This window comes from Mirounga angustirostris, unplaced genomic scaffold (genome assembly GCF_029215605.1).
Source record: "Mirounga angustirostris isolate CCGP_5_RB_7025 unplaced genomic scaffold, mMirAng1.0.hap1 SCAF_5, whole genome shotgun sequence".
Classification (NCBI taxonomy): Eukaryota; Metazoa; Chordata; class Mammalia; order Carnivora; family Phocidae; genus Mirounga; species Mirounga angustirostris.
This window is the reverse complement of record NW_026991713.1, coordinates 3,699,940-3,723,284: the sequence shown is the minus strand read 5'-3', so window position 1 is coordinate 3,723,284 and position 23,345 is coordinate 3,699,940. Positions and strand designations below refer to the sequence as shown.

At 59.1% G+C, this 23,345-nt stretch overlaps 1 long non-coding RNA gene across 3 annotated transcripts; it reads right to left on the bottom strand.

The window, feature by feature from the left end:
* Nucleotides 1-10,844: 10,844 nt before the first annotated feature.
* LOC135364374 (uncharacterized) lies at nucleotides 10,845-12,892 on the bottom strand. 3 transcript variants are annotated; one of them, XR_010411268.1, is made up of 3 exons: nucleotides 12,560-12,892; nucleotides 11,940-12,000; nucleotides 10,845-11,652 (listed from the first exon to the last, which is right to left on the bottom strand). It is a non-coding gene; the product is annotated as an uncharacterized LOC135364374 (long non-coding RNA). The 3 variants fall into 3 exon arrangements; XR_010411267.1 differs by having other exon boundaries at nucleotides 10,846-11,664; nucleotides 12,564-12,892; XR_010411266.1 differs by having other exon boundaries at nucleotides 10,847-11,664.
* Between the last annotated feature and the right edge of the window lie 10,453 nt (nucleotides 12,893-23,345).

The following is a 23,345-nucleotide window of genomic DNA, read 5'->3' as shown; positions in this document are numbered from 1 at the left end:
ACGGTCCTCAGATAGTGATCTGGGATCGGGACTCTGCGACAGGGACCGGAGGCAGCTCCTGACCGAGCCAGGGGCCCCAGAGGGGCCGGCTAAGATGGGCACTGCTCGGTCATGTGCGCAGCAGCCTGAGGCCCGGCAGGACCTTCCTCCTAATGCCCCGGCCCCTCCCACCTTGACTGTCCCCAAGCCACCATCTTGGCCCCAGCCTCCATCCCGAGCATCCTGGCCTCCTCCTGCTGGGGTTCTCCAGCTCGACACCCATCTGCGACCTGCCTGCTCCGAGGAGCTTCTGCCACACCCTGGGTTGGGGACGGTGGGAGCCCAGAGAGCAGAAGTCCTCCAACACCAGCGGCCATCTGAGCTGGATCTTGACGGCTGTGTAGGAGTTTGCGGCTGGAGACAGAGAAGAGGCCGTCCCTTCTCCCATTGTCCTCCGGCAGCCGGGTGGGTGGCAAACTTGGGCACTGACTTCCTCCTCCTCACCTATGGTCAGTCAGTGGTGGAGTCTGGCCACTTGCGTCCCCTCACCATCATTTCTGTCCCTGCTCTCTCTGCACCCCCACTCCCTCTGCCCTCGGAGCTTCGTGCGGGTCCTAATCCCTTTCTCCAGACACTTGGCCTCCTGGGCACAGCCCCGTCCGTGCTCATGCCTGTGCATGCTCTCACCTGGAGCCCTCCTGCTCTGTCCTGCTTCTCGGGGCTCTGAACGCACAGTCCCCTCCTGAGCACGTCCGCAGCTCAGGTGCCGCCTCTGACCGCAGTCGTCTGTGTAGAAGCTGACGTCCTGAGTCCAACCTTTCCTCCTGGCACCTCCACTGTGCCCAGCCCTGCAGTGGGAGCTCACAGCCCGGTGGGGAGCAGCCAGGGACACGCAGCAGCCGCTCCTTGTGGTCAGCTCTATGTTTGGGGGAGGCTCGTGGGCTGGGAGAGCCCCAAGGAGCCCTGGACCCAGCCCTGTATCAGGGACGGCTTCCTGGAGGAGGTGATTTACCCAGGGTCCCTCCTCACATTCCAGCCAACCAACTTCCAGTCTCTGCTCTGCCCACCTGGCTATCCCTAGAGACAAGGGTGTCAGAACCCACCAGAATGTGAGCCTGAGTGTCTCAGGGAGAAGGGGAGGCGCGGGGCAGGGTTCCCCATCGCGTGGCCATCAGCGGTGTATGGAAGCAGTTTGGTCCTGAAACACGCCAGATGGCGTCGTCAGCCTGGTCAGAGCAGCTAGTTCATTCTTGTCCCCTCGTCCAGGGCTGGAATGCCCCACCAGGTGGCGGAAAGGGCCCCCACCTTTGGGGACACAGGCCCGGGATGGTAGCTCTTCTCCTCAAGCCTCGGTTTCCCCATCCCACCTGCCAATGTCAGGAGAGAGCAGCTCAGAGAGCTCAGCTGAGGCTGGAGGGGGTGCACGGGGCGGGGGTGGGGGGTCACAGGAGAAGGGCGGGGCCAGGCAGGAGGACCTGAGTCCCCGACTGCGGCTGGGCGTCTGGCGCCACCTGCTGCCTGATCCAGGCTCCCGGCGGGGCTCTGGCCTGGGGTGGGCCAACAGGTGAGCTCCCCAGGGCAGGGGGGCAGGCCGGGGACTGCTGAGAGCAGAGCCAGGGCCACACGGCACTGAGGGACGGGGTGGTCCCCCAGGGCCCAGCATCTCAGGGGCCTCACTCTTGGGGTCATGGGGCTGGGCTGGCCTGTCCATCTCCCTGGCAGGCACATACTGCTGGGAGCCCACAAAGAGGTTTCATTTCAGTTTCCTTTAAAATCCGAAGGGAAAATGAATACAGATTTTCCCCGCTATCCAAAAGTACAACGTTCCCTAGGAAAACTTCCCTAAACCGAAATGGCATAAAGTGAAGAAGCAGTTACCATTAATTTATATGAAAAAAAATATTTCAGTGTTCCCAGACCTAATAAATCACGTCTCTTGGGCATTTCTGATACTCTTAGGACACGTCCTGCTAACGGCTACACAACATAACTTGAGACAAAGCACAGATACTCGCAGACGCAGCTCAGAGCTGCGGCGGCGGGATGCTCAGGGGTCCCGGGGAAGGGGCTGGGGGTGCCGCTCGCCATCCCGCTGCTCGGGGCGTGCACTGGTCTGCACTGGCTTGGTGTGAAGCCAATGCCGAATGCGCTTTTCCCTTCCCCTCCCTTTTTCCCATAAAATCAGAACTCCTGTTTGGATTTGTTTTCAGTTAGCAAAAACAGGTACTCATATAGGTCTTTTGTAGAAGCCAAGCGGCCAGCCACGAGCTTCTGAAAACATTGTGTGGACACACTATGTATAGTGAATCCTCTAATCGTGCACAGCGTTCAACGCACAACCTCTGCGGTAATGAGCCCGTCCTGGGGTATATTCCCTCCATACCCCCCAGTCAGGCAGGGCATTCTGTGATCTGTTTTACGAAGGAAGGACCCAGGGAGGGCACGTGCCCCGGCCCCCGGCGCTGCCCGGTCCGCCTGCCAGCGTGGCCTCTGCACTGCCCCGCCCGGAGGGTGAGCGTCCCTTCTGTCCCTCCTGCCGTCGCTGTGGCCCCGGCAGTGCCCCCTCCCCGACCCCGGCGGCCAGAGCCTCGGCCTGGCCCGCAGGCCCTGCGTTTCCCGACAGCGACACCGTGTGGCAGCACGAGGAGGTGGCGGCCGTCGCCCCGAACTGCCGAAGGGGATCCCCACCGCTCTTGGGCTAGATGCCTCAGGTTCAAGGTCAAGCCAGGGGAGGGGGCCGGTGTGTGCGGATTCCGCGTGTACCCCGTAGCCCCCGCCAGGCCCTCTGTGCCCTGGGGGCACCAGTCACCCCTGCCGTGGCCCCACTCACAGAGGGCGCCGAGACCCAGGTGACACAGCTGGTCCTGTCCACCGCCACTGAACCCTCGGCATCACTGCCCCCCCCCACTGGCCAGCCACACCCAGGGCAGACCTGCGAGGGGCGCGAACACCCTCCACATGCGGGGATCCGAGGGCGCTGCAGGGACTCAGGCCACGGCTATCCCCAGGCACTGCCTGCTGGCCTGGGCCCAGGCTCCCTGCAGGAAGGGAGAGGTCCCCCCAGTGCAAGAGGATGGGGACACTGGCTTGTTTGGAGGCCTGGAGGGGGGGTGGCCCCTGGCAAGAGGAGCCCAAAGGGAAAGCTGGGGCTTCGGTGGCCAGGCTGAAGAGGATGGGTTCTCGGGGGTGAGGCAGGCCTGCGTCTTGCTGTCATGCCCGTGGCCCCCCTGGCAGAGGCTTCATGCCCACCCAGTGTCCCTTAGCCGAGATGAGTCTCCCTGATGTTGTTGCTTCCTGGAGCAGGCAGGGTCTGAGGGCCAGAGTGGACCAGGAGCCTGGGGGGGGTCTGGGGAGTCCCCATGGGAGCTGGGTGAAGGTGCTGCGCTCAGCCTCTCTCTCTCGAAGTGGAGCAAGTGTGAGCAGCCAGCTTGCCCGTGTCAGGTCCTGGACAGCTGGGGGGCTGAGACGGGCCAGGAGGGGACAGGGCCATTCTGTGGCCTGAAGGGGGTTCACGCTGTCACCCACGCTCAGTGATTTCTGGGGGTCTCACTTTTGTCCTGACCCGTTAGGGTCCCAGAGCGGCCTTGTCCAGTGTTGGTGTTCTGTGAAGCTCTTTGGGTTCCTGGGAGGACAACCAGGCCCAGATGCTGTCCCAGCCGGCTCCCAGCCGCCAGGCTGTTCCACTTTCTCAGCGCTCCCCACCCCCATGGTCTATAGCCTCCCGGCCCCCACCCCCACGAGGCTGGGGCTCCCATGGTATCTTACTCCTGCAGTATCCCCAGCACCTAGCCCAGTGCCTGGCACACTGTTGGTGCTCAATAAACACCCCGTGACTGAAGAAACGATTTAGAGTGAGCACATGGTCTGCTGGCATGGAGCCCAGCTTTGGGAGGGAAACTGGTGGGAGAGGCAGTCGGGCAAGTGGGTGGCAGGAAGCAGCACCTGGGGACCCTGGGGACTGTCCCCTAGAAAGGCCTTGAGATGCTCTTGGACTCAGAGGGCTCCCTGGATAAATACATCCAGAGCAGCTGCCTACAGTGTCCTCTCTTGGAACTGGTGAGATTTCTGAAGGCTCTGACAAGGCCTGCATGGAGGACACAGGCCTCTTAGACTTGGTTTAACCCACAGTTTCTCGGATAGGCCTGACCACACCCACCAAGCTGGTCAAGTCACGCCAGCGAGCTGTAGCCCAGCCTGGCCTGGCAACTCTGCATTTCTTCTGGCCACCAAGAAGAGAGAGGGCCCCAAGAGGTGGCGGCCAGCAGGCTCAGACCAACACAGATATGCCTGGACCATTGTGGTGACCAAGGAGCACCTTTGTGTGTGGGTTTGAGAATCACTGGGAGGTGACACCGACCGTGGGATGGATTGGGGGCTGACTGGGTGGCCCAGGCCTCTCCGGTGGACAGCTGGACAGTCACTGAGACAGAGGAGTCAGGCTGGGGACAGGTCCGGAGCAGCTGAGGTTTAGGATACATGTGAGGAACTCCGGGGACTGACCTTGGGGGCCACCTGGGCCCTCCCTGCGGGAAGCCAGACATCAGCACTGTGCACCTCGCTCCCTATCCGTCCTGCCGGAGGGCCATCCAAGAGACACCCTCAGGCCCTCAGGGTCGGGAAGCGCGCCTCACACCCTGCTCCCACGGGAATCAGGCCCGGCTTGCGAACGGCAGCAGGGTCCCCACGAACCCAGGCCCAGCGGGGGCTAGGATGGGGCTTAGAGCCAGACGGTGAACCATAGTGTTCTGAGGGGCCCTGAGCCAGGCTCGGGGCCGGGACCCGCCCCACCGCCCGCCCCCCACCCCCCACCCCCGACCAAGGACGGGAACAGAGACACAGTTCCTGGTGCTTCTGATCTTAGGCAAGGCCTCGATCCCGGTGGAGGCAAAGCCGCCACTTCTCTCCTGCTGAGGCGGACTGTGAGGTCCAAGGCCAGCAGCTGTGCAGGGTGGGCCTGGGACTGGGCGGAGGCTGGCCCGGCTGCGCCGCCCAGACCTGCTCCCGTTCACTCGTGGTCACTCAGCGGGCTCTGAGACGCTGCTGGGGACAGCGGGGCAGGGCCTGGGCTTGGCCAGAGCACACAGACCAGACCCACCGGCAGGGGTCTGCACAAGCCCAGCTGTGACTTGAATCCCTGCAGGGCGGGGCCGGGGTCCCCCTGTGCCTTAAGCCGCTTTGACCCAGCCCCCCAGCCAGGGGTCCTGAGCTCACCCAGAAAGAAAGCAGACACTGATGACCTCAGGAGCCCCAGCCTCTGTCTCTCCCTGACCGCTCTGTGAGCCTCAGTTTCCCCATTTACACAACGAGGAGGACCTGAGCTTGAGGGCCCCGGGGCCACTCTGGTCCAACCTCCGCTGTAAGGTCTGGGGTGACCACCAGGTGGCACCCGGCACCCGGTAAGAAGGGCAGCGTGGGCTGGGGAGGGCGCTCGGCCTCTGTTGGCGGAGGGTGGTGGCCTGGGAGGCCATGTTCCCCCGCAGTCCCAGGGCCCACCAGCGGGGGGTGGGGGCGGTGGACGTGGGGCGGATTCAGTATCAGCCAGGCCACCCCCGCGGGAGGCAGGGCCCCTTCTTCCCTCACCGCACCCCCTGGGTGGGTCCAGTGTTCTAGTGGCAGGCAGGGGAGGGGTGGGGGGCGGAGGGGGGACATGGGACGGCCCACCTTCCAGCCACCGGAAGGACCGCCATCCGCTGCCCCTCCCATGTGCTGTGCGGGGTCTGAGTCCTGGGCTGACGTCCACCCCCATGTCTGTTGGGACTCACCCCACCCCCACCCCGTGGCATTGGGCCACGTCACCTGTGTCTCTCTGAGCCTCAGTTTTCCCCTGTGTAGACCAGAAGCTAACCCTGGGTGGGTGAGGCTGGACATGCCTTCCACGCAGGTGGGGCCCGAGGTCACAATCAGCAGCATCTGAGATGGCAGGAGAAGGTCCAGGACAAAAGCCCCCGTCATCCACCACTTGCCAGATGGCCAGAGGCCTGGGTCTCATCAGATCCCACAACGGGGGTTGGATCAGATTTCCCATCCCCGTGCCTGGGACGGGGACACCGACACCCAGAGAGGTCAGCATCATGTCCAGGGTCATACAGCAGTGTCTTTTCGGGACAGGGGTCTCCCTCTCCCCTGCGTATACCCTGAGCCCAGCACGGACACGGTGAGCAGTAAACACTGATTGTCATCACCGGCTCGGTCACTGCTTGGCGCCCCTGGGTGATCAGCAGCCTCCTAGAGCCTCGGGGAGGCCCGTCCCGAGGGAATCCTGGAGGTATCCCTCGGCCCCCCCAGAGGGCCACCCCCCAAAGTTCTAGACTCACAAGGACAAGGTGGTGGCAGAGGGAGCGGGGAGCGTGGGTGTGGCCGTGGGTGGTTGGGCAAGTGTCACCCCTGGCCGCTGACAGGAACTGGGTACCGCGGGCCCTTCCAGCCCGGCTGACCCTTGTCCCAGTGAGGGGCAGCGGCTGGCCTGACCCTGAGGCAAACTGGTGGGTGTGGGGGAAGCAGAATAGGAGTTGGGCCGAGCCCGGTGGGCTCCATTGCTCCAAGAGACCCCGACAGCCAAGGTGGTGCTTAGCGGGTCAGCCTTGTCTGGGAGGCCATGGGCTGTGCGGCCTCCCTGGGCCTGGGCAAGGCGGTCCTGAGGAGGCCAAATCCAGACTCCCATCCTGCCCGGCACAGGGCCTGCCTCCCAGAGGGAGCAACTGTGGGGCCTGGAGGGGCCAGACGTCACCTAGTCCTCACCCACCTGGTTTGCAGCCTCGGCTTGATCTCTAGCTCCTGGGGGCTCACTTGCAGCAGGGGGGAGCTTCTCCCTCCAGCCACAGGAGGCCTCTGCCACCCCAGAGCGCATGGCACCCAGCCTTTGTTCACGGCGGGCCCTCTGCTTAGGACGGCCCTCCTGCTGCCCCCTTTCCTCGTCACCTTCACCCAAGCCTTCCATCACAGCCGCCACCCCCAGCTTCTGACACTGCCCATGTCATCTGACCCTTTTGTGCATGTTCTCTGCCCCCCCAGCTTAATGATAAGAAATCTGCCCAAGGTCCCACAGCCTGGCAGACACACATCCTGCCTGGGGTCCCGGGCACACTTGCACAAACACGAGCAGGCCTGGCTTTGCCTCCACCAGCTGCCCTGGACGCCAGGGCCCAGCCGCTCCACCTCTGGGGAGCCTTCCTGGAAGCAATCTTTCCTCTTGGCCCCGCACTTGCACCCAGACGTTCCTAAGTCCTGGCACTGGGCTCCACGGATGGCTGGGAGTGGAGGGCGTCAGTTCATGGCCCAGGGCAGCCTCGAATGCAGACTCGCCAGAACAGGATGTTTATCACCTTGAGGGACCGCCTTGGGGGGTGTTGCCTTCCAAAGATCCTTCAGCTGGGAAACAGATCTGGAACAGCCAATGGCTACACAGTAGGGTTTGGGGAGGGGCTGCCTCGGTTTTGGAGGCACAAGAGAAACAGTGGGATGGAGGAGAGTTCGCGGACTGCTTCCTGGGACAGGTAAGTCCTGAGTTGGATTTTGTAGGATGAGTAGGAGTCTGCTAGCTGCAGAGTAGGAAAAGGAATGAGGAGCCCCGTCTTCACACTCTGTGATTATACGTGTTTGTTGTGGGGGCCTTTGGGGGGTCGCTATGTGGTTTGCTGATGTGGTGGAAGGGTGAGGGACCCTCTGTGGGCACCGGGGACCACTCATACCCAATAAGGCAGGTCATTCCTAGAGTCAGTCTCAGAATTAATCAGGAAGTTGTTGTTGCAGGTGACAGAAACCCAAGCCAAACCAGCTTAGGCCCAGGGGGTTTTATAGCCTTTGACAACCAAAACTCCAGGAGCTGGACCGGCATCAAGCATGGCTGGATCAAAGGGTGTCTTCAGGACTCTGCCTCCCCCATTTCTGCTGCCTGCTTTCTTCCCCGTGCCAGCCCTTTCAGGCCGGCTCCCACCGACAAGGCGGAGCAGGCCGCACCTCTGCCCCACTTCCCGACCCTACTCTGCCCCAGACTCGAGGCCAGCCCCGAGAATATGACACACAGCTCCTTCAGGCTGGGTGCCTGCGCGGGGACCGGTGCTGGTCTGACCCTGGAAGACCCCGGTGTGTGACACAGCCAGGCGGCCCCCGGTGCTGCCCCCTCCCCTCCCCCTGCCCTCCCCCTCTCTGGCCCACAGGCCCCTGGAAGAGTACCCCCCCACCTCGAGTGCCCCAGTAGCCCTCCCCCGGTCCCCTGGGCTCTAGCCTGTCCCCTGGCTAGGGCTGCAGGACACTTGCCAAGGAGAAAGCTGGGTCACCCCCTCCCACGTCCCCCATGGGGAGGGGGAGCCTGGCTGCCCAGTCACTGATGCCCTGTGTCACCATTCCGTCTTGTGCCCCCTGGCCACACCAGACCCTTCGAGGCTCCCTGCCTTTGGCCTGCATCCCCTGCCAGGAGAGCCCCGGCCAGCTGGCCCATCCCTCCAGCTCGTCCCCATGTAGGCCGCCCCCTACAGCAGGGCCAGTGGCCACCATGCCCTGCCCCCACTCCCAAGCACTTACTTCCAGCTGTGGCACGGCTGTCTCTGGGCAGTTCCCCGATAACAGGCGTGAGGCAGGCCCAAAGGGGGCTTGGGAGGCTGGGCACCCAGCGGCAGAGGGTCCGCCCATGCCCACCCGTGGCTGTCCGTGCTGTCCTATCTCTCTGACCGCGGGCCCAGCAAGCCTCCCAGCCCCCTGCAGTTTCCTCGGGGGCAGCCCCAGAGTGAGTGGGAGCTGCCCCTCCACCTCATGGGGCGAGGGAGATCCGGGGCTCCCGGCCAGCCCACGCACAAGCACCGTGTTCGGCGGCATTCAGCTCCCAAGCACAGCTGGGCTGCTAGGCCGGGACCTAGGCCTGGGGACAGACGCGCGATCTGGCCGCGCAGTAGGGCCTCTGAGGGGCAGTCAGCTCAGGGGCCCGATGACCTTCCCAGGGCAGCCGGTCAGATAAGGGCCAGAAGCAGGCCTGCTGGCTCCTGACCGGTCGTCCCCCTCTCCCCCGGGACCCACCTTGTGCCAGCTACTTGACCCAGTGGGCTGGGTGCTACTGCCCCGAATCACCCCCCTTAGTCTCAGGCTCTGGGTGTTTTCAGGGCCAGGAGACAGAGGCTAGGCAAGATCAACCCAAGGTCACACGGCGGTGAGTGGCAGAGCTGCGGTTGGAAGCATCTGTGGCCCCAGCTTGCATTCTCCTCCCGACACCTGATGCCCCTGTGTGGGGAGACGGCTCCCCATTTCACAGGGGAGGAAGCTGAAGCCCGGGGAGAAGCAGTTCCTGAGGTCAACGCTGATCAGGAAGAGTACCGGGTCATGGACTCAAAGCCAGCCCTTCCTGCCCGCGTACCCCGCCTTCGGATGTGGGCCTCCATAGTCCACCCCCACCCCCAGAGCAAGCGGGTCTCTGTCTGGCCTGAACCAGGAGTGTACAGCTTTATCTGGGAGACACTACATCTTGGGGTGATGGCAGCAGCATAGAGCCCCCCAGGGCAGGGAAGCCCCTGGGGAGTTCGGCTTCAGAGAGAGAGCTTTGCAGTCAGTGTAGATCATGGAGGGAGGGAAAGAACTCTAGGCAGGGAGGGGAGGAGGTGCGTCGAGGGTCCATGAGCAGCTGAGAAGACAGGGTTGGTACCTGCAGGGCACAGAAGTCCTGGTGGGTCAAACGGGGAAGAGTAATCCAGAGCCACACCTGTCCTCACGGGACATCTCCTGAGCTCTCCCTGTGACCCTGCAGGCCCGTTTCAGGGACTGTGGTGCTGAGTGACACCAGGGAGCATTGCAAGGAAGTCCCTACGATCAGGAAAAAGCAGATGAGGAGAAGTGGGGGTACGTGGTTTGGGGACATCGATGCTTCTAGAAGGAGTTGTCCAGCATGAGTGTGGTTTTGGGGGCCAGGGCCGGGGCCAGGTCCCAAATTCAGGAGGTAGTGTGAGTGGCCCCAGTGGCCGGGGTGGCCAGGATAGGGCCCGTGCCCGAAGTATCTTCGTCTGGCTTCTGGGTCATGCTTCCACATCTGCGCCCAGCCCCAGGCAGGCCGGGAAGGTAAGTCCAGGCCCCTGAGTCGGGGTGGGGGGCTTTGGCATCTAGGCTGTGTGTGTCTGGCACCTGAGGCCTCGGGTCCGGCAGCAGATCCAGACTCCTGGGCGGCCTTGGGGTCCACGGCCAACGCCCCCGCCCCGCCACAGGACAGGAGATTTGCACACCCTCAGCTCGGCGTCTGGGTCCAGATCACCTGTGAGGCTGACCGCAGGGAGGGACCCGGTGTTCCCCACCCTTCAGAGGGGCTCAACCTTGGTCTGTTGACGTCCAACCAGACCCGACCTGGGATTTCATCTTGTAGCTGACTTTCTCCGTGGGCCCGGTCTGCGCTGGCTGACACTGAGCAGCAGCTGTCTCTCTGACCACAGCTGGTGGGGTCCTGGCATCTGGGGAGGCTGGAGGTCCGGGGGTTGTCGGAAGGAGCTGGGCCTCACGCAGCCCTGGGGGCACACACCACTGAGCTGGCCTCGTGGTGGAGCTGGAGCCGTTTGCCCCAGGGCTGGCTACCGGCCAGGGCCTGGCTGGGGGGGACTGGAGACGCTCAGGGTCAGGGGAGCAGTGGGGCGGGGAGGTGATGCGGACAGACTGTTACGGGAACAGCCCTCCCTGGAACCACTGGGCCGAGGGCCCCACTCAATGTCCGTGTGACATGGCCACAAGAGTCCAAAGGCCAGGTCAAGGTCAGGGCCGGCCAGGGCTAGAAGCCAGGGCTCTTCTGCATGCTGAGCCCCCTCCCCGGCAGTAGGCCGCAGCATTCAGGACTGGGCCAGCATGAGGCCGTGGTTTTCTACTGTTCTGGGGAAGCCAGCCCCAGGCTGCGTTAGCTGCGGGCCAGGGAGCCGAGGGGCCAGGGTGTGGAGTGGCAAGGAGGCGGCGTGAGCCTGAGGATCTTACTCTCTCGAGGCTGTGTCTTTTTTTTTTTTTTTAAGATTTTATTTATTTATTTGTCAGAGAGAGAGAAGGGGAGAGAGTGGAGCGTGCACACAAGCAGGGGGAGCAGCAGGGGGAGAGGGAGAAGCAGGCTCCCTGCTGAGGAGGGAGCCCCATGTGGGACTCGATCCCAGGACCCTGAGGTCATGACCTGAGCCGAAGGCAGACGCTCAACCTACTGAGCCACCCAGGCGCCCCTCAAGCCTGTGTCTTTAAGAACAGCTCCCACTGTGGGAACAGCGGGCAGAGTGTACATTCCAAGGGCACAGGAGGGGTCAGGAGCCTCCCATCGCCCACAGCCACCTGGAGAGTCAACCGGCGGACACTTCCTCTCGGTGACCTCCTCCTGGAGAAAGCTGTGAGAATTCTCAAATTCTTGCAATCTGGGCACGAACCTGGATCTCCTCCAAGATGGAGAAGACGACCAGATTCAGCTGGAGCAACAGGGGCCGGTGTTGAAGGCCAGAGCGGAGGCCCAGGACCCAGCGAGGAGCCTGGAGAAGGAGGTCCGGAGAGGCCGGTGTCCGGAGTGAGGAAGGAGAAGCCAAGTGTGTCCCAGGCACGCCTGTGGGAGGACTGGGGCATCGCAGGACAGAGGCACAGTGGGGACAGCAGGGGACGGTGACCAGCTCTGGCTGGCTGGCCACCCACACCACCTGCCCCAGCCTTCTCCCAGAAGAAGCTTCCGAATTCCCAGCAGCCATGGGCCTGGTGATAGGGCTCAGATCAGGGAAGGAAAAAAATAAATTCTTTGTGCCGCACAAACTGTTGCCCTTTCCCACAAGCACTTACAATTCTGGCTTTGTTTCCGGGAAAGCTGGCTGTTCTGTTCGCATTATGGGGGAGCCTTAAAAAGGAGCCCCCCAGAGCCGGGGGGTGGGGAAAGGGCGCCAGCTGTGAGCTCGGTGGCCAAGCGGGGAGGCGGGTCACCAGGGGAGGGCATCCCTCAGAGGCTGGCCTGGAACAGTCACCCTCGCTGGGGTGGGGACACTTACCTGGGAAACTGGAAGATGGAGCTCCCCCAAGGACAGCATGGCAGCAGGCTCTTAGAATGGGCTAGAAACCAAGAAACACAGGCAAGATGCCCTCAAGGGGGAGAAGTTGGGAAATGAGCAACAGAGACGGTCAAAGGTGCTGGCAGCCTCGTCCTGGGAAGCCTCCTGCCCTGCTGACCTTGGCTTTGCACCCAAGGTCTTCTGATCTGAGCAGACCATGGCTGAGCGGAGGGCAGGCCCCGGCCCGAGCCAGCAGTTCTCCCCAGGCCTGCATTTGCCTCCACCTCCAGCACTACCTCGACTCTCCACGGCGCTGCCCAAGAGAGGACGTGAAGACTCACGTGTGCACACACGGACATGAACACGCACAAACGGGCTCACACACGCAGACGTGAATGCGCTCCACACACGGATATGTGCAGATGCACACACGTGCACACGTGTGCGCTCACGCGTAGAGGCTTTCGTGCATGCTGATGCACACGCGCGAGCACACACACGCGCTCGCATACACGCATGTTTGCACCCAGAAGTGCGCCACGCCTAGTCAGCCAGGCGGCACGCACACGCACACATATGTGCACAGTCACAAGCATGCACACACACACAAACATACGCACAGACCCACGGTGGCGGGCGGAGCCCTGAGCGGGGAGGCTGTGTGGTCTCCGCTCCCTGCTCTCCCAGGGGCCTGTCCCATATGCCGAGTCACATAGCCCTCCCACTCTTCTTTCTCCTCTGCTGGAGGAAGCAGTAGAGCCGGGCTGTTGGGGAGCTCCCAGCTCACCCCAGCAGGATGAGCTCACGCAGGTGCAGTGCCTGGCTTCCAAGGGCATCTCCCTCCCGCAGCTGGGGGCTCACTGTGCCAGCCCGGCAGTCGGGGAGAGGTGGCTCAAGGTCACGTGGCCTGCTGAAGCCAATGTTCTTGTTATTGTTTTGAAATAAACACCTCTGGGGCGCTGGGTGGCTCAGGCGGTTGGGCGTCTGCCATCGGCTCAGGTCATGATCTCCAGGTCCTGGGATCGAGCCTCATGTCGGGCTCTCTGCTCAGCGGGGAGTCTGCTTCTCCTTCTCATTCTCCTTCTGTGCACGCACTCTCTCAAATAAATAAATAAAATCTTAAAAAAAAAATAAAAAGAGAAAGAAATATCCCTTCCATTCTATGTTGACAGAGACAAATGGAGGCCTTGAGACGCTGGTGGGGAGACGAAATTCTGATTCTATCTCTAGTCCACCAGTCGACCGGTGGATGACTCACTATCCACCAAGTGCACATTCAGCATCTCTGACTTCCCAGGATGTGGGAGGACATGACCCTGAAGAAAACTCAAGTCTCTTTCCTGTAAAGCGGTGATATCCCAGGCAAAGCCCTGTGGTAGCGTGGTGGGCGAGCCCCACCTCCCTGCCCTCCTACCCCCACCGCCGGGCTGCACCTGGGCGCCCTCTGTGCGTGCAGCAGACACGGGGCTCCGGAAGGGGTGATGGACGGGGGAGGGTGTCCTGCCCACTGACACCCTCCTCAGCTGCACAGGAGGTTCCAGAGACATTGCCACGACCCACATCACCCAGCATTGGCCAGGAGGTATCATGGCAACAGTGAGCAGTGAGCCAGGAGGCAGGGCCCTAGCAGCTGCGAGGCCACCCAGCTGGCTGGTCCCCCTCTGCGCCTCCGTCTCCTCACCTACATAAAGGGGCAGGGGGTGTTGGCCCAGGACATCTCCCTGGAGCCTGGTGCTGCAGGAGCCTGGCAGGGTGCCGGGAAGGTCCTCCCGGCAGGCTGGGTGCGGGGGTTCTGGGGTACAGACTGGCCTCCCCTCCGGGGCAGCATATGGACCAGAAGGAGCCACAGCAAAGCAGCCCCAGGCAGGGTGGTGTGAGGCTGCCTGGTGACTTGTCAGGGTTGCTGGGCTGCGAAGGGCCTGCGAAGGGCCTGCCCCCAGGCCCGTGGCCAGGAAAGCCTGACCCCCTGGGAATCGGGAGGACCTCACAGATGTAAGCCTCCCCCCAGCACTTCTCAAACGCCCGGCCCCACCCTGAGGAACTTTCGGATGTCACCTCATTGGCCCTTCCAGCAGCCTGACGAGGCAGCACTATCATTATCCCCTCTTTCCAGATGGGGAGACTGAGGCATGGAGCGGTGACATGATTGGCCCATGGCCCCACAAATGGCAGAGGCAGTCTACTCCCGTGGCCGTGGTCTTGACCACTATGATGACACAAAACAAGCCCCCCACCCAAGATGTCCACGTCCTGATACCCAGAACGTGAAGAAGTTGCTTTGTGTGTCAAAAGGAACGTCGCAGATGTGATTAAGTCAAAAATCTTGAGATGGGGATAGGATGGTGGATTTCCTCACGGCGTCCAATGTCGTTGCAAGGGTCATGAGAGGAAGAAGGGGGCCAGAGTCAGAGACTGGATGGTGTCAGGCTGCTGGCTTGGGAGGCGGTGGAAGGGGCCGTGAGCCCAGGAATGCAGGCAGCTTCTAGAAGCTGGAGAAGGTCAGGACACTCCAAAGGGAGCTCAGCCCTGCCAACCCCACGAGACCCACATCAGACTCTGACCTCAGCACTGAAACATTAAGTCTGGGTTGTTTTTAGCCACAAAGTGTGGTCATTTGTTACTGCGGCCATAGGACACTCATACAGTTACTGGGTTCTTGACCTCCTTTCCGTGTTTCTCCAGGGGCTTTGTCCCCCCCATCTCCGTGGATACAAAATGAGCACTACTGTGTTGGGCAGTCAGTGGGACTAGGCTTTCTTACCCAAGCTCCTCCTCCCGTGAGCCCTCAGGAGGAGGGGAAGGGGGAGAGGCCTCTCAGCATCCACCTGTCTGCGGGGCTTGAGGATTTTCCTAACGGGACCCCTGCCTGCCTGGCATCTCCCCTTCCATGGTGTCTTCCTATCAGGTGGGGAGGGGGACCCAATTTTACCCAGGTCTGAGCACACTCCCTTCAAACACCACCCTTCCAGCCCCCAGGAAGGAATAGGAGGTGGTGAGGGCTGCAACTCTATGAAGACTCTAAAAACCCTAGAATTTAAGAGCATGAATTTTATGGCATGTGAATATACTGTCCTAAAGTTGTTATATTAAAAAAAGAAAAGAAACACTCATTTGCAGAATTTTGGTGCAATGTCAAAGAATACTCACGATTACCTGAAACCACTATTAAATGCTTTCTCTCTCCCCCTCCCTGCGGGAGGCTGTGTTTTCTTCACACACGTTTGTAGTAGATCAGATGCAGATGCAGAAGCAGACGAGGAGCCAGCCACCTGCCATTAAACCAGACGTTCAAGAGCCTTGCAAAAATGTTTTAAAAAGTTGGAGGAGGCTTTGAAAAATATAATCACTTTGTAAAAGTGTTGTATACGTTCCCAAATACAGGGCTTCTTATTTTTATATGAATTCATAAATATTTAAAGCTTTTTTTCAATTTTAATTCTAATACTGGAAATATCAACAACTATAGCCCACATGAGCAAAATATATTGGGGTTCTCAATAGCTTTTAAGAGTAGAAAGGAGTCATGAAACCAACATCTTTGAGAACGGCCATCCTACACAACCACCACTTGATGGAAGTTAACACCAAGGGGACCCTAGGCTACAGATCTCATTCTGATTCCACCAAATGTTCCAAAATCTCTTATAGCAACTGAAAATCCTGAAGGGGAAGTGGGGGGTTGGTGTTCAGGGGTACAGAGTTTCTGCTGGGCAAGAGCAAAGGAGACAGAACATGGTAATGGTCTCACAGCGTACACTTAGAAATGGGAAATTTAGGGCGCCTGGGTGGCTCAGTCGTTAAGCGTCTGCCTTTGGCTCGGGTCATGATCCCAGGGTCCTGGGATGGAGTCCCACATCGGGCTCCCTGCCCAGTGGGGAGCTTGCTTCTCCCTCTCCCACTCCCCTGCTTGTGTTCCTGCTCTCGCTATGTCTCTCTCTGTCAAATAAATAAATAAAATCTTTAAAAAAAAAAAAAAAGAAATGGGAAATTTGACGTTATGTTTATTTTACCACCACAACAAAAAAATTACATGTAAAAAATAAATTAAGTGTATTCAAACATAGTCAGTAGCATATGCATCATAATAAAAACAAGCAAAATTACAGAGCACATATGTGATATATTTCACTATAAAATAATATTGCGGTATGAATAAACACAATCACTAGAGAGCTTTATGCACAAAATAGCTGGGCATTGTTAAATCCGAACATGTAGGAGGTAACGTACCCAAGAAAGGGTAATTTTTTAATGCCATGATTTCTGTTGTTATTTGTATTTATAACCTCAGAAAAGATCTTAATTCCCAGGAAGCTTCCAGTCTGGTGGAGATGGACTAGTAAACAGACACATATGACCCAGGAGGATCAGCAGAGGTGCTGGGGCTGATGGAGCACAAAAGAGGAACAGTGCCCGGATAGAGGAGATCAGGGAGGACTTCCCGGAAGAGGCGGTATCCCGCACGAGGGAAAGCTAGTGTGACACATCAGATTGCAAGTGGAGAGGCTGACAGAGAGATGGGGGTGTGACCCTGGCCGACCCCAGGGGGGTGGGGAGAGGGTAGGACGGAGCCTGGTGGCTGGTGGATAAGGGAAGTGAGACTGGAGGTCCCGTGTGAAAAGACTGTGCAGGCCGGTGGGGGAGGGGTCAGGGCCCAGCAGCCTCTTGACTGGGCCTAGTAGATCTTCATTACCTCTGACTCTGTCAGTGACCATCCGGGGCAGCTTCAGTACCCCCCACAAGGAAACTGAGGAGCTGAGGGCTGAGGGGATGAGCCAGACTCCCCCTGCAGAGCCGGGACTGGAGCTCAGACTCTCAGCACAACTTTACTGCCCTGAAAAAAGGGTGATGGGGACAGGGAGCTTCTCGCGGTGAGCCCTGTGTCACCCACCCGGCTGTTTGAGTCTTCCTTTCAGAGCCTGTGCCCGGCCCCGAGGGCCCAGTGAGGATCCCATGGGGTCCTGCCCTTTCCCTCAGTCCAGAAAGTTCCAGTTGGACCTCAGGTCCTGCCAAGAGCCTCTCCCTCCCTGCCCCGCCACCGGCCGACCTCTCAGGTTCCCTTCCAAAGGGGTCAGAAGCGACTGGGCAAGGAGGCCCAGGTGTGGGTGGGAACGGGGCGCCTGGTTCCCTAACATCGTGGTGCATGAGTGAGGACACGTGAGGCAGCCAGGCCCCGGTGCCCGCTGTTCTGTCCGTCTGCCAAAGAGTGCCCCATCCGTAACCTCTTCATCTGATGCAGGATCTATCACCTCGCTGGTGCCAACAAGAAGCCAGAGCCCACTTTTAGACCAAAGCAGCAAGTGACTGGGAGAGCCACTGGAAGCAAGCTGGAGGGTGGGAGGCCACAGTGAGTGTCCCCTCCCTGGGAAGTGGTGGGGACAGGACGCAGAGCCACCCTTCTACTCCCTGTTTGCAGAAGGCAGAGGTGGGCAGCTTTCTGCCTCGGCCTGGGACGTTCCGGCTGAGAAAGGGAGCTGGTTCCCCCCAGGCCCTGAGCTCTGCTGCTACCAGGCCTGGAGATTGGTCCTGAACACATTCCCAAAGCCCAGAGCACGAGCCCCGCTGAGCATAATTCACCGCAAGTGCTCAGCCCAGAGAGTCATGTGTCTGCTTTCCCCCAGCGAGGCAGGAAAAAATGCCTCCCTCGTGGGCTCTGGCAGCTGGCTCCTGGGACATGTCCCAGTCACGCCCCCAAGCACAACTCAGAGTCCCCGGCTGGCAGGGCACGTTTGAGATCAGCCAGCCCAGCCTCTCAGTTTACAGTCGAGAAGGGAAGCAGGGCGGTCGTGGCTGTCCAAGGTCACGGCGCCCAGGAGGGGAGTGGGGGGCACAGTGGAAAAAACAAGGACATGTGAGCCGGCCCTTTGGGCACCCGGACGGGGCCTGGGGCTCCCGGGTTTGCATCTCGGGGCGATGGCTCAGCCCCTCCAACCTCAGTTTCCACAACCGGGAGCAGGGGAGGCAAGCTGCCTACTTGAGGCTGAGCAGTGCTGAGTGCAGAGTGCTCTGTGCACACGGCGGGCACGTCATCCCCGGCCTCTCTAGGTGGCCAAGCAGGGAGGGAGACAGGCACCTGACCCTCTGCCCCGGAAGAGCAACAGCGAGCCGCTTTGCTCTGGACCAGCACCGCTCTTAAGGGACACGCTCAAAATCCCTGCTTAGTGAGGGACCACTGCCCCTGTACCAGACAAGGTGGGGACACACCAGCATCAGGGACAGCCAAGTCCCCGTGCTTGACGTGGGAACCAGAAGACAGACCAGGATCACCGAAGACTGAAGTAACAATTTAAGCTTCTGTGTCTGCTAAGCTCAGACTAGGTTATTAGGAGAAGCTCTCTCTCTCTCTCTAGAAATAAGTAAAACGTCTTGTATTTTAAAAAATCCCTTACAAATGATGACAAAAACCTCTGCAAGTGGCCAAAATAGTGGAGAACCTCCAGGCCAAGCTTGGGTGGGTCAGCCACTTTTGCCCTGCGGCCCTTTGCCAATTTGGAGAGTTTGGGCCTTGACCTTGACGGGAAGGGGCATGTGAGGACGGAAGTCAAGATACCAGGTTTCTGATGGGAGATTCCCCCTCATGTGAGGCTAGAGGCCGGAAGGCCACGTACCAGGGACTTGGGAACAAGGAGGCGTGGGGGAACTTTCTGGCAACCCCGCAGGAGTTGGAGAAGGAGATCCGCGCCGAGGTCGCTAGCTGGTAAAACAGGCGTCATGTTTGGGAAGGACCAGCTCAGTCCTCGGCACCTACCTAGCCATCACTAAAGTGTGTTTTCCAGGTTGGGGAGGGTGGTTGTAAAATTAAACTCAGCACTAACACTTCCTTCCACCTGGAGAAAAGAAACGATGGGTTTAGTGTCCCCACCTCCTGGTCTGTCTTTCCCACCAGCCATCTAAGGAGGCCGCCTGCCTGGCTGCCAGTCTGGTGCCCTGCCCCACGCCACCATCCCCTTCTAGGGATCGTTCCAGTGACTGCCTTCACATACGCGTGGAATTCAGCTCTCTTTCTGCCCCCAGCCATCTCCTTCCCCTGCGTCCCCCAGGCTCCCAGGCAGAGGGAACTCCCCCACCCCAGGCTGGGCTCCCCCAGCCCGATGGCATGGGAGCCGGCCCCCATGTGGGTGTAACTCCTGCAGGCTCCCAAGGCAGCCGCCCACACCCTGCTCAGTCGATTTGTCAAAGATCAAAATCGGGCCCTGGCAGAGGGTTGTATATTCCATGCTGCAAGTCTCAACACAAACCGGAATGTTGACTTGCAAATAAATATCACAAGTAAATCTGGAGGAGAGAGCTAGCCGGGTACAAAAAGACTGGAAAAATGTCAGGAGGCCTTCGCAACGTGCTGTGTGTTTATCAGTAAACAGAGCTCGTGGGGGCCAGGAGGTCCCGGACTTTGGGCTTTCCAAACCAACAACATGTTCAACAGCTTTGGGGACGGGCCTGGGGGCCGCCGAGGCAAAACACACCAGTCCCTATCAACCATTATCAGCACTTCACCTAAGACATTTTTTTTTTAAGATTTTATTTATTTTTGACACAGAGAGAGAGTGTACAAGCAGGGGGAGCGTCAGGCAGAGGCACAGGGAGAAGCAGGCTCCCTGCCGAGTAGGGAGCCTGATGCGGGACTCAATCCCAGGACCCTGGGATCATGACCTGAGCCGAAGGCAGACACTTAACCGTCTGAGCCACCCAGGCGCCCCTCACCTAAGACATTTTTATTAAGAAAAGGCATTTTCTTTTTTTTTTTTTTAAAGATTTTATTTATTTATTTGAGAGAGAGAATGAGAGAGAGAGAGAGCACATGAGACGGGGGAGGGCCAGAGGGAGAAGCAGACTCCCCGCCGAGCAGGGAGCCCGATGCGGGACTCGATCCCGGGACTCCAGGATCATGACCTGAGCCGAAGGCAGTCGCTTAACCAACTGAGCCACCCAGGCGCCCAAGGCATTTTCAATAATAACCCAAGAAGGTAAAGGACATACTCTCAGGGAGAAAAAGGATGTTTCTTCAAATTGACTAGTTGATGCTTTACAGGAAACACAAGGTCCTTGCTTCTCTTCCCCATCTTGCTATAGACCAGGGACATTTGGCATACATGGCCTGTCCCTGCAGGGGACTGGGGACCACAGTCCACTCCCTCATTTTAGTGAAAGCCGGGGCCTAAAGCCAGGGCCTAGAGGTGCCGATAGAACGTCCTAGCCAATCCCTTGCACATTTCGGGAGCCTCGTGGGTTCTGGCTCCTGTGCTGGGAACCTGGGAATGACTAGCTGGGGGAGGCCGGCCCTGCTCCAGGGAGCTCTCTCCGGAGGCTCACAGCCAGGGCCGAGGGCCTGCAGACTACTTGGGAGGTGACCCTTGGCAGAGCCCTCGGGCAGGTGGTCACCAAATCTCGACTATGACCTACCTATCAGGTCCTGTCCCTGCACTTCCTACATGCTCCCTGCTAATTCTCTCCCCAGGGCCCATGGAGATAAGCACCACTGCCCCATTTTATAGATGAGGAAGTTCAGTCAAAAGGTCATTTGTCCAAGGTTCTATAGTATGAGTCAAAGGTAGAGCCAGGTTTAGACTCTACGTCTGCTTGATTCCTAATCCCAGGTTCTGTCTACTAGTTTCATGAGGGAAACTGGGGGTGTCCCAGGCAGAGGCAGTGATGGGCCTATATATCTGTATTTACTATGCATTTGTGGGTGAACATGCTGTTCTTGCATGTTCTTGGCCCCGGGACTGTGCCTCCCAGCGAGAGTACAGTTCACAGTTGGGATCCCTACCTGGGTCAGATAATTGCGAACCCCATCTCCAGCAGAGTGGACTATCCTTATTGACCAAATGCATCTCTACATCATGCTTTACGGTGAGGCTCTCACCTACTGGGTCACATGGGTCCTGAAGCTCCAAGCCCGTGCCCTAAACTGGACAAAAGACGTCAGTGATGCAGCCCCTGTCCTAAGGAGCTTAAGCCCCCCGGGGATGGAATAGTGCGTACCACTGGGAAGGATATCTTACTCTTGGAAAGGGAGGAGAGGGCCAGCCTTGCTACGGGTGGGCTGTCGTGGGCTTCTCAGGCATGGTTGGTTATCTCAGGTTAATTATCAAAGAGGTAGAATGTCTAGGACAGCAGCAGTGGCTGGGCCTACAGAAGGTTCCAGAACCTGCAGGCCTCATGTGAGTGACTAGCTTTACCCACCACCACCACCACCTCTGCTTCAGTAATAACAATCGGTTAGCATGCATCATTACTTATTTTTTACCAATCTGATGGAATCAAGCCTAATTCCCCACTCGGCCACCTCTGCCCACCTTGCACCATTTCCACCTCTCCCCTTGAACTCGGCCCCTCGCTCCTGCCACGGCTTCTGCACGTGCTGCTGCCAACCCACACTGCCGGGGCCAAGACTGATCCTTGACACCGTATGCCTGTGCCTGCCAGACACCACCGGGGTAGCAGGCCAGGGGAGCACCGGCTTCTGGACCAGACCTCTGGGGTTACCCTGGGGCTCGTGCAGGTGGCGAGATGGATCCAGACTCTGACAGCCTGGTTCTTGCTCCCTCTTGGACGTCTCAGCCGAATAATGTCATTTCTGGCCCTCAGTTTCCTCATCTGTGAAATGGGGATGAACCCAGCTGCCTTGCAAGACTGTTGTGAGCTCCATGCCCTAATGTGACAAGACTTTGTTATCTGGGCCCATGAGGTTCTGCTGTCGTTGCTAGGATGGCAGCCACGCACATACCCTTTGTCGGCCCCCACCGAGGGCCAGCCATGGGCCACAGGGCAGCTCCATCTTTGCCAACAGCCTCCTCTCCGTTGCTCAGCCTGTACTCCCTGCCCCCATCGATATCCACCACCTGACCTGAGGGCAGGCTTCCAGGAGATCAGAGGCCACTGCCCTGGCTGATGACACCCTGGGAGCACAAAATCCATCTCATCAGAGGCTTTGCAGATCAGCAAAGGGCAAACAAGTGACCTGTAGAGGCGTTGGTTCCTGGAAAATGGCTTACCTAAGCTGGGGGGCAAACAGACAGACTCTGGCCTGGCCCCCCAGCCCCGTGGGACCTGCTCCCTCCCCCGCAGGGCTCGGGCCGGTGGTCAGGTTTCACCTTCTTTCTGAACACAGATGGCAGACATACCCTTCTTACAAGTTCATTGTCTAACCCACAGCCTAGTGTCTAGTGGCAGGAGACCCTCCAGCTACCCCCTCCTCTCTGAACATCCCAGCATCCCGATTCTCCCCCAGAGGCCAAGGGCAGAGCCTCGGTAGCTCCGGTGAGAGTGGGCGAGTTGGTGCATCCAGGAGCGGCTCAGCACATGTGAGTGCCACAGACCCCCCCTCCTAGCCTGGGCTCTGCAACCGGCCTCTGTGACCTGGTGCCGCAAGCGGCCTCTCTGTGCCTCGGTTTCCCGATCGTAACGTGGGCACCATAATAATCATGTCTCTGAACATCTTCAAGATTAGAAAACGTGGTTAGAAACGCTGAAACAGCATCAGCCCCAAATAGATGGAAGCTTTGGACTAAGATACACGTACTCCCAAAGGCTCCTAGTATTTATTAAGGCTCCAGAATGATCCAGGTGGTCAGACACATTGTCAAGAGCATTAGTTTGTCCCCGACGTTATAGATCCTGCTCAGCCCCGCACAGGAGGCTGTCTCTGTTCTGTGGCATTGCCCACGTTCCATCAACGCTGCAGGTAAGGAGAGAGCGAGGGAGAGACTTCCCAGGAGCTGGGGTGCGGGGTGTTCTTTGTGACAGTTTCTCCTATGCTGGGTGTGTGACAGGTTCTTCACGGCAAACAGGAACCCACGCGCCCCCACCCCAAGGGCAGCATGCGTGGTGCTCTCATGGATACTCCCAGGTGTCCCGAGCATCCTTCTCCTCTCTACCTGGACGGGGGTGGGAGGGTACGGCGGGCTGAAAGCATTTGTTCAAAAGTGACAACTTTGGACACAGGCATGAAAAACAAATTTTCTCTCCCTAAAACCTCGAGAGCCCCAAGAATCCAAGAATATCATTTCTCTCTGTCTGCTAAGTGTCTACACTACTCTGTTGAACCCTATACAGCTTCCTCTGTCCTCATTCGAGACAATTTTCTTTTTTAAAGATTTTATTTATTTATTTATTTGAGAGAGAGAATGAGACAGAGAGCATGAGAGGGGGGAGGGTCAGAGGGAGAAGCAGACTCCCCGCTGAGCGGGGAGCCCGATGCGGGACTCGATCCGGGGACTCCAGGATCATGACCTGAGCCGAAGGCAGCCGCTCAACCGACTGAGCCACCCAGGCGCCCCTCATTCGAGACAATTTTTACCGGGTCTTTCCAACCGCCTGGTTGAACTGGGTTTATGGCAGACCATCACGGCGCATGCAGGAAAAGAAACCAACAGCCCTGCATTTGGACTCCTGGTTGTTCACAGC